General features: G+C 33.5%; 1 protein-coding gene across 1 annotated transcript in view; it reads right to left on the bottom strand.

The window, feature by feature from the left end:
- The window catches only part of LOC149085588 (alpha-1A adrenergic receptor-like), a 115,886-nt gene extending 113,489 nt beyond the window's left edge, over nt 1–2,397 (bottom strand). The window contains exon 1 of the mRNA XM_089233719.1: nt 2,311–2,397. The gene's annotated coding sequence lies outside the window, so the exon portion shown is untranslated. The remainder of the gene's footprint in view (nt 1–2,310) is intronic.
- Between the last annotated feature and the right edge of the window lie 11,655 nt (nt 2,398–14,052).

Raw genomic sequence — 14,052 nt, 5'->3', positions numbered from 1 at the left:
TTTAAAAGCTTGTGAACAATACCAGTGGTCAGGGAGCTAGCCTCTGCAGGTCTGGGTTCGAATCCCGGTTCAGGCATGGATGTCTACTAACACTAACAAATTCCCTGGACAAATCGTAATGATCTCTTGGGAAAATACGTGATGATCACGTTATATACATTTATATATTTAAAAAAAATTTCTAATGAAATTTATCATGTTACGTATGTTTGATATTTATCAAATACCGAATTCACGAACATTCTAACTTTATTTACTGATGTCAAGAATTTGAATATATCATGTTTTACTGTTAGCATTTTTATAAATATATCGATCGTGAAAGATGGTATATGAAATTTATACACGCAGCATTTTTAATCCAATAAAGTCGATTCCATTCATTTATGCCCTAATGTATGAAATGCCACATAAGTTTGCAACGAACACTTTCTGATTCTTGTTTTTACTCTTCTGTATTCAATATTGAATTCGCGATGAGAATTTTAAAAGTATTTTTAATGTATTTGAGATTTAAATGCATTTTCATTAAAATTTTGCAATATTTTCATTCTGCAAAAAAAATTAATCAATGCAACTAATAATGAATAAACTAGTATTTACTACTTTTACCAGCAATTAGACTGCATAATCTTTGAACAATGACGGATGATCCGAATATCTGCATTTTTCTTTGTAGCATTTGTGCCGCCCATTGCAAATACTTAGAGTTTCACTATTTCGGTTGACTGATCCGCGAACAGGGTCATTGATTATTACCTAAACAAAATTATCAAATTTTATTTCCGATAATCGAATAACTCATTTACCGATGCAGCCAAAATTATGTTGGGATGTTATTTTGCAATGGTTGAAGGTGATTTTTTATGGTCGCCAAAAGTAACAAAGAACATAATTTTGCCAAAATAACTAAATAAATAAACATAACATTCTCTCGCAATAAACGTATTCACAGTGAAGAACAATAATGGTCTGGCAAAAGAAAAAAAGAAATTAGATTATTTGACTTGCCTAAAGGAAAAAAAAGAAGGTGGAGGGAGAAAAAATATATATTTTCGGTTATTTGCAAACCGCAAATAAAGCACAAATTCTCACTTAAAAATCATCTTGTTTAATCAACATGGCTTTTTGTTGCCAGTGTAAAACTGTTACATACTTACTACGCTGATATTTGCACAAAATGAATAAACTCCATTTTACCACGACAAAATGTAACGAGAACTTAGTGGAATTAAATTTATGGCGACCCAGAAGTTCACGCATGAAAAAGTCTGTTCTGTGTGTGTGTTACGTTTTATTTTAAACTAACTTTTTTTAGCTAGTCATTTCAACGAGTCTTAAAATTTTGCATTGGTAAAGTAATTAATTAATTTTGAAAGCAATATTTGATGTAACTTTTTTAGATGTCAGTGATGTTATGACTTTACTATCCTTAAGCAATACGCATATCAGTAAATCAGCATAAACGTAGAATTAACCCTCTATGATCCCATGCATATTTGAATATACATGCTGAATGCCATGGTCAAAAAAACAATTATACATTTTTTTGAGGATTTCTTTCCTCATTATTTTGGGTTTTTTAAAAATCGCATCTTTTTGTTAAATTTCAGTAAAAAATACGATTCTATATAAGTACAATATTTCTGTTTTTAGAAAGAGTTGATTCCTTTTAAGTGTCATCTTTATAGAATTGCTGAAATTTTACGTGTTCAGAGATTTATAAAATCAGAACAAATTGAGGGAATCGGAAATAAAATCCAAGGCAAAAATAATTCAACTTTGCTAAGCAAAATTTTATCAATTTATAGATCAAACATAACAATAAAACTAAAGGGAAACTATATTTCACTTCTGATTGACAATTGTAACTAATTATTAAAAATCCACTATAAATTATTAAATTGCTGTGTTAATGTATTGTTTTAATTAAAAATATGCTAAGAGCACGAATTCACATTTTTTTTTGCAAAAAAAAAAATTAATAAGTTTTCATGGGAGTGCGCCATAGAGGGTTATCTAAAAAGAAAAAGAACATCTCTTTCTGTAGAGAACTTCCACACATCAAAAATTTTTCCATTTAGTTAACAAAACGTATCCATCGTCGATATAAAAAACCCCCCTAAAAAATGTAAAAACAGATCGAGATATTTCGTAACAGACGGAAAGTTCTCTGTAGGGCCTTAATTAAATAGACGACTTAATTATTAAAGATTTTCCCCAGTCTCTAAAAGTTTCAGTGCACTTCGCAAACTTTTCTTAAACTTTTCGAGATTGGTCATTAGAGAAGAGAAAAGTTCAAGGGTTCACCTGTGTCTCGTGCTAGAGGCGGCGTCCTTCTTTATCGAAGCTTGACAAGTTGAGACGATCAAGTCGGCATTGGTCAGAAGCAGTCAAGAAACTGTTAAAAATGTCAAGGCATGAACTCTCAAGTTTTTTGAGCAGGTTAAGATGAGAGAAAAGAGAGGTATAATATTTTTCGTTTTTTTTTTTTTTTTTTTTTCTTCGTGTTCGTTGTTTTTTTCTTCTCCTCACTAGTTTTGTAAAAGCCTTGAGCTAAAGAGTCACTAGGTTCCTATTGGTTGTTTGAAAACGACTATTACAGGGGATCGATGACGTGGCAGCTCAGCGCGTGGAACTTGACCAATGGCAGAGCGTTTCCCAGGAACAGCACACCTTGATATACAGCTCCATGGAACGTAGAAATTTCTGCAACTGCCGGAGTGTCCGTCCTCAGTTATTCCACTCTCTCTGTGTGTCCTTGTTCACTTCCAAACTGTGGTTTTTTTTTTTTTATTTCATTCTTTTTCTCTTTTTCACGAGGTTCCTAAATTTTCCCGTCAAATCTCCTGGCCTGGAAAAACTTGGATCTCAAAGTCCCCCCCCCCCCCTTGCAAGCATCTAAGTTGAGCTCGAATCCATTCGAGTAAGATGCATATTCTCGAGTCATAATAACATTATAACTTATCCGTAAAGAACAAAAAAGTTACCTGTGCTATATTTAGAAAAATCACAATTGGGATTCTTTCAATATAGGTTTTGAAAGAGAAGATTATGAATGCCGCAATTATATTTGCTCACTGTATTAGGTTAAGTGTGACAAAAAAAAAAGCGATATGAGACAAAAAAATTCCTAATGAAAAGGAAATATATTTTTTTTAATATTATGCCAAGGTAAACATGTAAAGAAAAGTTATCTGGTGTCCACCGGAACACGAACCTAGATCCTCTTGCAAACCAGGCAAGTGCGCTACCATATACCCGTTTCGGACCAGAATATTCATTTTTTGGAATTTTCACAACGTTTTTGCATTTTTGATACTCAAAAAATGTATTGAAAGCATAAATGTCAGGAAATCTTTATTTTTTCAAATTTTCAATTTTTGAAAAAACAAATTTGTGAAAAAATAATTCACTTTTTGTTGAAACTTTTTCAGCCAAAATGATGCAACGTATACTCATATTCACATGCAATTTTTACCAGAATTTTATTGCTAAATTTTATGTAGTAAATCACTTTTTCCACGGAGACACTTTCTCCTGGAAGCTATAGTAAAAACCCCCTGAGAGTTCAACTTTGAGTGCTGTCCTCTGATGAAACCCCCCCCCCCAAAGTTCATATTCACCATATTTCTAACTCAAAACTTACGCAGTCTTTCAAGTCAGCACATAACTAAAAAAAAAAAAATGGTCAGCGATAAAAAGTTAGCTCTCTCAACTCTCTTCATAGGCCCACCTGGCCTATTCGTATTCCCACAATCGGCCCATAAGGATGGGCATGGGGTAAAAAGTCTGATTCTGGTCTGGAGGCAAAAAAAGTCGACTGCGAGAAAAAGTAACCATCATGTTTGTGGCACCAGGGTCTGAAAAGTTTACATCACTGGAGACACGACCCTGTCTTCTTGTGCTGAGAAAAAGCCGTCTCGTTCTCAATCCTAATGATAATTTTCACACGAAAATCCAATTTTAGTTAATACATTGCAAGCAGCCCGAAGTTAATAGAAGAAAATTGAAACGAAAATTTGTACGGGAAAGGAGGCATGTTGGGAAAGGAGCGTTGTCGGTTAGTTTTTGCTGTTTTTTAAAACTTTTCTTCGATTTTTGCATCAAAATATATCAGTGAAAAATTGCAGGTAGAAACATGAGATTATTTTGTATTGGGCTCAGAAAAGACAGGGCAACAGCTTTCTAATTGGAAGTTAAAGGACAAAGGGACCGTTTAAAAATTTAAATTTTTTTTGTGACGCACTTTATTCTCTTAAAACTGGTACAGAGTAATTTTTGAACCTTTTTTCAGCATTGTCTAAATTGGAATCGTACCTCTACGACAGGCGGTTGATGAGATAAAGGCCGCATTAGCCCTTACAGGACACCCTGTATAGTATTATCTATATAGATAGTATTTTAGTAATATATGACATCTCTCTCCATACTTGTTATGGGCGTCTTTTTCTCAGCCACTTCGTTGGGTATTTTGCCTGTTGTGGCCTTGTATTTGTATCAAGTATCAAACTTTTTGAACGTACATATTATGCATATTAAATTTAATATTCCTGGCGGACATTCATTATTTCACCGCTTCCATGTGTTTTTCCCCATTTTTCAACGTTTTCAATATTCTGTATAATCTCATAACTAATTTTTGACGGGAGAAAAAAAGATTCCATAAAAACATAGTTCAACATAGACCACCAAGTGAAAAAGTGGAATTTTTTTAATCGCAGTTATTTTTCCTCCCATGGTCCAAATAACGTATATATCAAGTTTCACACACCACAACGGGCGCTGTATAAGCCAGAGTAGTGTCAGTATAATTAAGCTTAGTTATCAGTTCAATTATATACCGGTACTACTCCGACCTATATAGCGGCCATTGTGGTGAACGTATTTCATTAAAACTTAGTATATGCGTTATTTGGACCATGGGAAAAGATAACGGTGATAGAGACGCCATTTTTTCACCTGGTGGTCGAAAATCGAACTATGTTTATTGAATCTTTTTCTTCCCCATGTGGTCCCATATATCCTTGTATATTTTCATCAAAATATCACCATCAGAATGGGCGCTACATATGTTTGAGTGGTGTCAGTTTATTTATAACCACTGTATTTCAGTGCAAACCGCACGTTTTTATGTCAATTGGTTTATTAGTTTTTAAGGACTTCTCGTCCCCCTCCGCGTATATTTTTTCACACAACGGCGCTCACATTCCCATGCGGTTTTATATGAAGAAATACGGTTATGCTATTGATAGTCAAGTTATGAATAAACAGTAGCTTTTTCTACTGCAGTGTTATATACGATACGTTATATACTCCCAATACGATAGATAATTAAAACCAGAGCCGGAAAATACTCTGCTCGACTCGGAAAATTCCACACCATGAAGTTGTTCATGAAAAATGACGAAATTAGAAAAGCCGATACAGCAAATAGTCCCAATCACATCTTTTTCTTTTGAAATTTTCTTTCTTTCAAACCTTTCTCCTCAGTCTATTGCCATGCAATTTAATACCGATTGCGTTGTGCCGAAAGTGTCAACTTAACAGTTTGAGCACGCGTATTTTAGTGCTGCCATTTATATTTCAAATTGTAAAGGTTGTTTAATGATTGAATATTTATGCCGTTGTAGGCCTGTTGATGTGGGACGAGACGAACTGGGAGATCGGCTTGTATTTGTGCCTTGAAGTTGGAAACCACAGAAAACTAACGTCAGTCTACCACCACTGTAATTGAGGTGGGGTTCGGACCCGGGTCCTCGCTTATGCACATCTTTATGACCCCTCGACAACCACAGCGGACTTTTCAAATTTTACACGTAGTGAGCGGCCAAATATAAAGCGTAATTTGTCAATAAATAACCACCATACTGTGTTACGAATTCAGCTACTCTGCTGGCGTTAATCGGGTGAGTGTTTCATTCTCATGTTGAGTATTGCTAGCCATATGGTGATAAGAAGATTACACAGCTTGCCCTTGTTTTGCGAGGAAGGAATAGCATTCTAATTGCATCCACAGATTATCCTTTGGAGAGTGGTCCAGAAGGTTGTGCTGGCTACGGAAATACCGGAACACCTTGCAGACTGCCTGCTGATGGTTACCGTGTGAGGTTGCTCATCATCATCTTGAAAATAGCCTTCGGCACACACAGTTCGAAGTTAGGGTAGTGCAACATTACATTAGCACCCATACTCAATCCCGGTTGCCCACTACACAGTAGGTTACTGCCGTTGAATGAATTTGGATCAGAAAATTCTCTCCAGCATCAAAAAGCCCTCCTATACACAATAACCCTGACGTAACTGCGTCAATCCTCAGACTTTCAACTGCACATTGACATTTCTACCAATCCACCCACTAGAGCAGAAGAACGCCAACAATTCTGAGTACCAATCGTCACGTAGATGAAGCCTAGAAGGAAGAGAGCTCATTCATACATGTAAAATCGTCAGTTCACACCATAACAGCACATTGCTATAGGCATCATAAAAAATATAAATGAGCATATTGACTGTTAAAAATGTAGCACAGAAACAGAACTAGATCAAAAGTTACATCATTAAATACAGTGTCTGATCATTTTCAGTAGTAACTACATATGTCTAAGTGTCGAGTTTAGAAGATTGTTTGTATTTTGGGATATTCCTGACTGACACTCTAATATAAAATCACAACCTCGAAAAGTTTGAAATTTTTTTTGCCCTATCCAAGCAACGGAAATTGGACGCATTTTTTTTTTCTTTTTGAGACGGAAATTGGTTATGTTTTTTTTTCAAGTTTTCATTTAATTCTGCAATATAACGGCAACCGTTCGAATCTATCGCGACACAAGTTATGTGCATGTACCGAAACCATATATATGAAGAGGCGAAGGGGAAAGCCATGCCTTTCCCAAACCGACCGAAAATTAAGGGGAAAAATTAATGTTTTTTAGTGATAATTAATAGTAACCAATTTCTGTTAATTTAAATGTATTTTGAAGGGTGGTTACTGAAAATTTCTCGGGAAGGAAATTAAATTTTTGTGCCCCCTCCAAAAGTACATCCTGTACATAGGTATATAAGGTATGTACTCCCAGCATACAGGGTCCGGATACCTTCAATGGCCCTCCTGTATTTATAGATAACAAACCGTCAAGCCCCTCTGTTCCATGTGCTACCACATGAATAAAACATTATTTGCGGGTAATGAACCAAACATATCTTCATAGAATGGACCCTAAAGCTTCTACCCCCCCCCCCCCCTCACGATCTGGCTCCTGTAGAGGTCCTGGGTTTTGTCCATTAGTGCAATTTTAATTTTGTTCATGGCTCTCATACGGAAGTACAAGGTTTTAGCTGAAGGACCCGGGGTGAATCTCATTGGAATCCATGCAAGGGTGTTCACCTTTGAGGGAGGGGGGCATAGCTCAATTATATTGGGGTCCTAGTTTAATTCGTTGGTTTAGTCCTTGAAATAAGTTTTATTCATGATGTCAGAGTGGGAAGATTGACAGGTTTCCGGATGTCAGGGTTGAATCTGATTGATACAGTACTTGCTGCTTTAACACAAATTGGCAATAGAGGGAGCCTCTGATAAATCTCAGTCTGGAGTCCCACTAAATATTTGCCCTTGGCTTTTAGATGTGGTTGCTCTGGATTTCATTCGTTGGTAAAATGTATTTATGAAATTTTTTCGTGGACCTCACGGGGGGAAGTTCGACAGGATTCCAGATTGAAAGCCCCCCCCCCCCCCACATCTTAGTTGGGAGGGTAAATTTCGAGGGGGTCCTTGATGAATCTCATTGGTTTTTATTGCTTCAACATTGTAAAATTCGCAATAGCAGGAGCCTGTGATAAATCCAAGTACTGGCCAACCAAAAATCTGCTTATTCGATCCCGGCTCTTTGGTCGGGGGCCCGGATATTTTACGTTGGTAAAATGAATAAATATCAATTGGCCGTCGAGGGCAAAAGTGTGGTAAAACCGACCTTAGCAATGGTAGTAATGATAATAGAAAGAGCAGCAGCACATTTTTATCGTATACTATTGTGCTAGTATACAGGGTGCATATAGGAAAGTCCTTTATCGAGGAATAAGTTCGTTGGTCCTAGAAGCATCATACTTCCCATTAGAAAACGTGTTCAAATAACGTGTAGACCTTAGATATAAATAAACCATTCATGTTGCAAAGGGTTTTATAGTTATTAAAATGAGAAAAACATTAACTTTTTATTTGGTCACCCTCTTCCAAAAACATATTTAGAGAGCAAGAAAACGGTTGCCGTCTCTCCTGAGCCCATCAAAAAGATTCCCGTTTTTAAAAGCAATATTCGCTCGCATATTTGAATTCGAAAATCGCTGAAAGTGAAGGAAAGAACAGCATAAACTAACGAACATGCTCATTCTACGTTTTTTTTTCATATGCTTTTCTTTCCTTCATTTTCAGCTATTTTCGTATTCAAATATCTAGGCGAATATTGCAAACATGGTTTTTTTTTTCTTGGGGCTCATTGTGAAAAGGAAAACAACTTTTTAATTGAGCTTTTAGGACAGGGTGAGCAAATAAAAAAATATTTTCATTTTAATAACTATGCAACCCCTTGCAATATGAATGACTTATCTGAGGTCTACACGTTATCTGGTTACTTTTTCCAATTGATATTCCAGCATAAAGGGACTTTCCTATGCACCCTGTATATATTTACTATTATAGAGACAAATAATTTTATCTTTATTCTCCCTTTCAATGATCAAATTATAAGCACTTACCATCTGAAATTATTCAATCAGTAAGCTGAAAATTTGGCACTCAATGCTCGTACATCAACCTGCATCGATGAATAGAAAGAAAAATATAAGTCCCTTTGGTATTTTTATACGAAATATTAAGAAATTTGGAATATCATTTTGTATTTTTCATATTCATAAATAAATTATTCTATTAAAAAAATGTCATTTTTTTCGGTGGGATTTTAACGAATGTCAGACCAGCGGAAAAGTTGGATAAAACGACGATGCTTCAATTCTATCTCCCGCGTGAAATCTCAGTGGGAGATGTTTCTCCTCAATATGTTTTATACAGCAAAGAAACAAACATTCAGGAACAAGATCAATTTTTAAAAAAACGGCAATTCTACGTTTTGGGTATAACAAAAAGTTTTGAATTTTTTGCTGATTTAAACAAGAGGAAAAACAGTATTTCTTGATCATTTTTATGTTTCTTAATGTAGGAAAAATCGAGACTCAAAAGAGCAAAAAAGTAATTCTTAAATGCATGAGATTTATTCAATAAGATCAATTCAAAAACAGGTTACCGGCGTGAAAAGAAAAACGTCTCGTAGTAACATCAACCATCATCACAATCACAAGATAATACGTCTATATATATACGGCTCACATGCCTGCAGCAAAAGGGGAAGAAACAATTTGCATATACTCCGCAAAACTCGATTATAATAAGTAATAATTCCAACACTCCCCCAGCAAAGTGTCTTTTTTTATACATTAAACTTTTAATTGCATATCAATTACATTTAATTGTGTCAAAATCCACGATAATTTTTCGTGATTTACGCCTTAGCGAGAAAGTCTTCCACCATATCATTAGTGGTTGCATACTTCAATTTTATACGATTCTCATTAACAAAATCTTTTAAAAAATTCAGTTTTAAATTTATGTGTCGAGTTTTCACAGATGATTTAGCATTTTTACGAAAACCAATATTGGTTTAATTATTTGAATGTACAGTATATAGTTATAGGGCATATTCAAAAACATTTTATACAATTTAATTCAGTTAATAAATTCAATATTCAAATAACATGTTTTGCAACTATGGAATTGCAAATAGTTCCACTTCGCAGGAAGATAAACCTACATACCTTTGTTTATTCGTATAATCGTTCATCGTTATTGTATTGGAAATACAATAACGATGAACCTAACACGATTATTAAACCTGCGAAGGTGGATTTTCCACCTTCCGCATTGCCCCAACAGCGTCAGCACTTCTATTTAAGTAACCTTGTTGGTCGTCATAAAATAAAACGTAATCTTTTGTATCTTTCAAATATTTTCAGAACCTTCTTCAATAAATTTAAATGACGAATTTCAGGTCTCTTATTAAATTCAGATAATTAACACAAAACTATATGTCGGGTCTAGTTTGATTAGCTAAATGCGATAATTCACTAATTTGTTCCAAATATTTATCAGGGTCTGTTAAATCATCTGTAGGCTCACGAATACCATCATCACCTTTTGTAATTTGAGCATTTACAGGATTGCTATCAATCATACCATATTTTTAACAATCATCATCTAACAAAAAGTATTTGTTAGATGATGGTTTAAATGTACTTTTTTCATACGGGGTCATAATAAAAAATTCATAAATAAAATTTTTCTAGTATGGTATATTTCTAGTTTTATATGAAATTTTATAACATCTTTGTAACTATTAGATTTATCTTGCTAAATTTATGATTGATATTATCAAAACATTGAAGCATATAAAAAATATCAATTTTTAAACTGTAGATCTTAGAAATGCATGTTACATATATTCTTTGATCAGAACATAGGTATTTGAAAATGCTTGGAATTGCTATATTTTCAAGATTTAGTGGAAATTTATATAATCATTGTTTGAATAGGTGGTGTGGTATATATTATATAGCTAAACAATTATTATATTTTGTGTGTTTGAATTTCATTGAACTTTTTTTCACTATTTTTCTAAATGAAAAAATGCATACATGTTTAATGAATCAATTTCAAAAAACATTTTTTCGTTTGAATGATACTTATGAAAACAACTTGAAGATAATAAAACAATTTGAAATTGAATAGCAAAAAGAAATGTCTAATGAAAAAAATCATATTTTGGACATTTTAATAAAGTCTGTTTCTATCTCTGTTTATTGAAACAGACAAAAATTGCTGGATGTTTGAAATGTAATTTAGGATTTTTACTATATTTCTATAGTTTGTGTGAAATGTTAGGATAATTTATTTTGATAATTTTATACTTCATAGCAATATATTAACAAATTTGATTTTCTCAGTATATTTTGAACTGTGAAAAATGTTATTAAGTATATTAATTTTTTAATTGCATGAATAAAACTATTTTGCAAGCTTTATTTTTAGTCGAGTCGTAGAAAAATTGCTTAGAATCAACGTTTTTAGGAAATCTATATATGCTTTTACATTTTTTTAAAATTTTAATATGATAATAAAAGCATGTTTTCAATTTTACTCGTCAACGTTTAGCAAATTTTGCTTCATAATTGGTGGTGAAGGTGGCAGTATTTGTGAAGGATGGTGACCGTCAGTGGGCATTGTGTTCAATATCTATCACAGGATTTACAATCCTCATTTAAAAACAAAATGTATCGCATTTTATTCTTAAACATAATCCTTTCTTTTACGTATAAGAAAACCAATGTGTTTTCTTTGTTAAAAAGTATTTTGTATTGGTCTAAGTGGTTATGAATACAGATAAGAAAAGTATCACACTTCATGTTTTTTTATATTTTTATATATATATATATATATAAGTGCATAAAAAACTACATATATTTTTATGCTCGCACACTAGCATATATAGTAATATAAAATGACATCAAAAGAAGAAAAAGATACAGGAAACAACGATGAATATAGTAAGTTTTTTTACTTTAATAGTAAAACTTAAATTTTATTTCCTAATATTAAAGTGCATAAATGTGTAAATGATCAGAAAAACCCTGAGGGTCACACTACTTTTACTATATCGTATTTTTGTGATACACTTATTCCAGTATTTGACACATCAGAATTACCACTAAAAATTGCAATATCATCAACATAAATACACATTAGAAAGAAACAATGAGTTATCCAACATAAATATACAATTATGAGAATATAATTTTTTCAAACCAATATTTCACTCAATACATTCTTTAATTTAAAATACCAATTTCGACCGGATTGCGGTAATCCGTAAATACTTCACTTTGGTTTACATACCTTATCGGTTCCATACAACATTTCGAATCCTGCGAGTGGGAATTACCTTCTCATCTAAGTCCGAATAGGTCGCTTAACATCAAAGAATCTAATATTTAAATTAAGTTTAGATGCTAAGGCAATCATCAATCCAAGCCAGTTTCCCAAACTTTGCATTCCATCCGTCCTCTTCAGAAATTTTTTTCTCTCATTGCCCCCCCCCCTCCCCATAACTCAAGTGAACGCATAGGATCATGTTAAATCCGTAGCTTATATCGCCCCCCCCCCGGACCATTCCTTCTTCCACCGGGGATGATATTGCCCACTCTGGGAAACACTGATCTAAACGATTCGATACTCGCTACAGGAGAATAAGATTCTTCGAAATCTTTGTTTTATTTGTCCATAACCGACAGCAACTAAACGCGCTTTGTATCTAATATAATTTTCATTCTGTTGAATGGTATACTCCTGTATGCTTTTGATTAATATTTTAAACCGTCTGGTCTTCCAATGATAGCCCAGACATCATATCATGATTACGCAAGGATTCTAGTTCGCATTCCATCGCTCGATTACATTCCATCGACTTATAACTTCATTACTGATTTGACTAAGTGATCATTCACTTCATTAGTCAAATCAGTTAGATTACAAGAAACTTCACCAGGTATTAAATTTATATTCAAAAATTTTGATCCTGTGATACTCATTAAATTTCACGGCTCTTCTATAATTTTATTGCTTTTCACTTCATAGATTCGATACGCGCTATATGTGATCTATCTCTCTATATATATATACATGCATAAAACTCTTCTAGAAAGTCCAATATAAAAATTCCCTATAAACTATGTTTTGGTCGAAAACAAAGTATTGACTATCTCAAAGTTTTTGGCTGTGTTGCATATTATGTCCCCCGACCAAAACGACATAAATTTTCGACATATATATATATATCAAAATTAATAATAATAATAATAACAACAATAACATTATTATTATTATTATTATTATTATTATATGATATATAATATAAATTATATTCAATAATTAATATATATCAAAAATTCTTGAAATTCGAAATTTATGAATTCTTCACCATTATCCGACCAAACAATTTTAATCTTTGTCCCACAAAGAGTTTTGTACTTTGTTTTGAAGGTACTTTTCGGTCACACCTTTGTAGGGCTTATTGGTAATTTTACAAATATCGCAACTCTCATTCATACTCTATAGACATTTTCATATGAGCACGTTTAACCATGTTATCATTTAACATATAATCAGTATTTAAATTACTTAATCCCCCCCCCGTTATGCTATAGAATTGCCAAATTTTGAACTTTATAACTCATTTTTTCCGATTGAAAATCAAATTTTCAACATCGGGATATAATAAAATTTCAAATCGCATATAGCGTCTGAATACTTACAAAATTTGGTTACCTCTAGTGCAGATAATCGACAAAGCATTTTGTTTTGACACATTAAATGCTTTAATGGATAAAAAGGTACAAAGACAGCAAATTATATCTTAAATGAGGTACACATAATACATTAGTAAAACTTAAAATACCATTATGAAACTTGACTTTGTCTCGATACTCTTGGATTCGAGTTCATAAATCACTACCTGCCTGGTTAATTTCTTCATTTGCACAGTCAATATTAGAAAACCATTTCGTAATTTCGTATCTTTAGCCATATGGCACGTTGCACTACTATCTAATAACCAAATTGATTTACATTTTTTGGCCAAACCATCTGCTGTATTTAAAGCACTCTGCAAGTGTCCGTAATTGTATTTTTTCTTGACGGAACCACCTTTCTGTCTGTAATCGGCAGCTGATATTTTTCTTGCGTAGCAATCCCTCCATAACTGTCCTCGTCTACGGCTAAAATTAAACGTTCTCAAAATTCTTGATCGCTTCGCAGCTAACGCGTTTTCAACAATTTCACACTTTGAACGAATTCGCGAAGTTCTTGCTCTTCCTCACGTAGCACCTCTAAAATTTCAACCATCGATTTTCCTCGGTTCAGTGTTTAGAATTTCCCGAACACGAGTAAACTTG

The sequence above is a fragment of the Pholcus phalangioides genome, unplaced genomic scaffold (genome assembly GCF_987345545.1).
Source record: "Pholcus phalangioides strain wild (caught in Gottingen) unplaced genomic scaffold, Ppha-v1.0 ptg000007l_1, whole genome shotgun sequence".
NCBI lineage: Eukaryota > Metazoa > Arthropoda > Arachnida > Araneae > Pholcidae > Pholcus > Pholcus phalangioides.
Note: the sequence above shows the minus strand (reverse complement) of the source record. Positions and strands in the feature narration are given on the sequence as shown.